This window comes from Petaurus breviceps, unplaced genomic scaffold, assembly GCF_028583685.1.
Source record: "Petaurus breviceps papuanus isolate PSGF00001 unplaced genomic scaffold, PetGlider_PUasm1.0 213, whole genome shotgun sequence".
NCBI classification, from domain to species: Eukaryota; Metazoa; Chordata; class Mammalia; order Diprotodontia; family Petauridae; genus Petaurus; species Petaurus breviceps.
This window is the reverse complement of record NW_027185860.1, coordinates 11,865,412-11,869,485: the sequence shown is the minus strand read 5'-3', so window position 1 is coordinate 11,869,485 and position 4,074 is coordinate 11,865,412. Positions and strand designations below refer to the sequence as shown.

The window sequence follows — 4,074 nt, the reverse complement described above, 5'->3', positions numbered from 1 at the left end:
CTGCTGTTGGCGAGAGAATCGGTTCCTTCCCCCAGTGGACTTGGAGTTAAGGAGGGGACTAAGGATACTTGGGCACTGGCTTCAGGGGCGGAGTCCTGCAGGCACAGAGGAGATGATTTCACACCCTCCCCCCCCAAGTTTCTTTCTTCTTCCTTCTTGTCCTCCCTTTTCTGTTCCTGCTTTCACTCCTTCTCACCCTCCTTCTTGGTAGCATTACTTCCCTTCGTTCCCACTGCTGGCCAGAGAGGGTGGGGATGGTGGGAGTGGAGAGAGACTGTCTCTTTAACTTAAGATGCTTAGGTGCTTAGATGCTGGTGGAATTTGGAAAAATGAAATGACAGACTTTTCGGAGAAAGAAGGAAGAGAGGAAAGCTTTGGTTAACATTTGAATCCTATTCCCACGTGGCTTTTTGAGTACAAATGCATCTTCTTGTCCCGGGATTGGGAAGGGGAGGCAAACTGAATTAGATCAAGTACTGAAGTAGGAGCTGAGAGAGAGAGGCAAACAGCAGGTTCTAGTCAGTCAAAATACAGACTCAAAGTCAGAAAACCTGAATTTGAATCTCAGTTTTGCTACTTACTACCTGTGACCTTGGACACTTTACTTAAATACCTCAGGGGCCTCAGTTTCCTTGCCTATACACTGTGAGGTTTGAGCTAGATCACTGAGTTTCTGTCTAGCTCTAACTCCTTTGACCTGGTGTTAGGTCAAAGAGCCAACCTATTCCCCAAGTCTATGAGGGTACAATTTATAGGAAGAAAGGAATAGGGGTAAAAGATAGAGTTGGGAAGAGTAGAAAAAGAAGAGTTAAAAAAAACTGAGGTGGGCAAATAGTACTAGAATATGTTCAGTGTTTAACTCTGAAACTTCCATTTATTCTTGTGAGGCAGCTCTGGACACGTAGTCTCAGTCTTCTCTCTCTTTCAAACCTAGGGCAAGTAGCTGAATGATGCCCCTTTTACAGAGTATCTCCTTCCACAACCCATCAGCAGTTTCTACCACCAGTTCTTCCCCTGAGGTGGTAGTGCTTTTTGCTGCATGTCTTTCTGTCTTATCTCCTTTCCCTACAGACAGATGTACAGCTGTATATTTTATCAGTCTTTTGCACAACTATTAAGCCTGTTGTCACTGAAGTTTTGTTCCCCAGACTCTGGTAACAGTTAGCAGTTTTGAACTATTCTCTCTTTCCCCAGAAGTGAAAAAATAAAGAACCTTATTTTCACCTACTATAACTTGGAGAGATAGATCTGAACCTTCTTGGCTAATCTGCATGTATAACATGAGGGATGAAGTTTGTGTAGATATTCTCTGCCCCTTTCACTCTGACATTATAAACTTGATCTCTTCATGTAATCTTCAGTACCTAACCCAGACCATCACTCTTCCCTTAGTCCTTCAAACTAGTCACTTCCTATCCAACTGTGCTGTTTTACTAAGTCCTAGCCCTTAAAACAAAAACTTAGTAAATCATAGTTTTGTGTTATGCTTTATTAACTTCAAGATCCTTGATGTCTTGTTACTCTCCATATTAGAGCATTTGTGTGGGGAGATTAGTATTATTAACATTAAGAAATAATGATAGCTTACGTTTCCTTTTTTTTCAGTTTTTTCTTTAAAATTTTTTTTTCATTTTTCAAATGCTTTATTAACTTCTGATTTACATTCATTTCCACCAGATTTGAGTTACATATTTTCCCCCTGTTTTTCCCCTACCCACTGCCCCCAAATAGCTGTCCCACAGGATATCCCCTCCTCCAATCAGCTCTCTCCCATATTTTCTCCCATACCCCTTTTGACTTTTCCAGTGGATCTCTATGCCCCAGTTCCTGTATATCTTATTTCCCACTTACATGTAAAATAGTATTAATAATAGTACATATATATTTAGACATTTGATTTGAAAAATTTGAATTAAACTTACTGGGAAGATAAGCAGCTCAGTATAGGTTGTACATGTGTAGCTAATGCAAAACATTAACACAGTAGATATATTGTAAAAGACTAACTATATTTCCCTCCCTCCAGTCCCACCTCCCACTTGTTCCATTCTCTACTTTGATCCTGTACCTTTTCAAAAGTGGGTGCTTCCAACTTCCCTCCCCCCCAGCCTGCCCTCCTTTCCATCATCCCCCCCTCTCATCCCCTTTCCCCCTACTCTCCTGGAGGGTGAGATACCCTATTTAGTGTGTATTTCATTCCCTCCCCAAGTCAAATTCAATGAGAATAAGGTTGACCCATTCCCTTTTGCCTTCCTATTCTTCCCCTCCATTGTAACCATTTTCCCTTGCCTCTTCTATATGAGATAGTTTACCCCATTCTGCCTCTCCCCATCTCCTCTCATTATATTCCTCTCTCACTTCTTAATTTCACCTTTTAAGTATCATCCCTTCCTGTTAAATTGGTCCTGTGCCCTCTGTCTATGTATACCTGTAAACATATATACACACATTCACATATGTATTCATATGCCCATATACCCTCATATATAGACATATATATATTTCTATTCCCTTCAACTACTGAGAAAAGTTTCACGAGTTATGATGATTGTTTTTCCATGTAGGAATGTTAATAGTTTAACTTTGATAAGTTCCTTATCATTTCTTTTCCCTGTTTACCTTCTCATGCTTCTCTTGCTTCTTGTATCTCAATGTCAAATTTTCTATTCAACTCTGCTTTTTTCATCGAGAATGCTTGAAAGTCCTCTATTCCACTGAATGACCATATTTTCCCCTGAAACATGACACTCAGTTTTGCTGGGTAGGTGATTCTTGGTTTTAATCCCAGTTCCTTTGACCTCTGGAATATCACATTCCAAGCCCTTCGATCCCCCAGTGTAGAAACTGCCAGATCCTGGGTTATCCTGATTGTGTTTCCACAATATTCAAATTGTTTCTTCCTGGCTGCTTGTAATATTCTCTCCTCGATCTGGGAATTTCAGAACCTGGCTATAATATTCCTAGGAGTTTTCTTTTTGGGATCTTTTTCAGGAAGTGATCGGCAGATCCTTTCAACCTCTATTTTGCCCTCTTGTTCTAAAAAATCAGGGCAGTTTTCTTTGAGAACTTCCTGGAGGATGATTTCTAGGTTCTTACTTTGATCATGGCTTTCAGGTAGTCCAATAATTTTAAAATGATCTCTCCTGGATCTATTTTCCAGGTCAGTGGTTTTTTCCATGAGATATTTCACATTGCCTTCTATTCTTTCATTTTTTGGATCTGTTTAACAGCATCTTAATTTTTCATAAAGTCATTAGCTTCCATTTTCTCCAATCTAATGAAGCAATGATTCTCCTCATTGAGATTTTGAGAATCTTTTTTCATCTGGCAAATTTAGCTTTTTAAGGCATTCTTCTCCTCATTGCCTTTTTGCCTTTTTGAGCCTCTTTTGCCATTTGAGTTAGTCTAGTTTTTAAGGTGTTATTTTCCTCAGTCAGGCTGTTGACTCTAATTTTGTAATTTTCTTGCATTGTTCTCATTTCTCTTCCCAATTTTTCTTCCACTTCTCTTATCTGCTTCTTAAGGTCCTCTATGGCCTGTAACCAGCTTGTATTTTCCTTTGAAGTTTTTGGTTTAAGAGTTCTGACTTCACTGTCTTCCTCCTGTTCCATGCTTTGCTCCTTTTTGTCCCCTAAATAGGAGTCTAATGTTGGAATCTTCTGTCTGCTTTGTTTCCTTTGCCTGGTCATGTCATTCCTCAGTCATTTGACCCCTGGGCTTTTTGCCACAGTAGGACTCTGCCAACAGACAGGGGAGCTTTTGTCCCAAGCACTGGGGTTTTCTCAGCTGCTGGAGGTATTAGATGGGTGCCCTCTCTGAGGTCTCCACACACTCTGGCAAGCTGGATACACACCCCAGGACCTCCACCCTAGACCGCAATCCAGATCCAAGCAGGTTAAAGCAAGAGCTTTAATTCAGAACCCCTCAGACTGGTTGCTTGGTCCCCCTACACTCTGCAGTCCAGGAGCTGAAGCTGCCATGTGGCACTGGCTGGCTGTGCCGGAGTCTCAGGCTTCTCACCCTGGGGGCAAAAGCCACGCACTCCCACTGTCTGGGTCCCAAAGTCCAGACTGC

At 41.3% G+C, this 4,074-nt stretch overlaps 1 long non-coding RNA gene across 2 annotated transcripts in view; it reads right to left on the bottom strand.

The window, feature by feature from the left end:
• LOC138165523 (uncharacterized) overlaps positions 1-43 on the bottom strand; it is a 112,985-nt gene extending 112,942 nt beyond the window's left edge. For both annotated transcript variants that reach the window (XR_011169371.1, XR_011169370.1), the window contains exon 1: positions 1-43. This exon is cut by the window's left edge and continues 190 nt beyond it. This is a non-coding gene — a long non-coding RNA (uncharacterized lncRNA).
• Between the last annotated feature and the right edge of the window lie 4,031 nt (positions 44-4,074).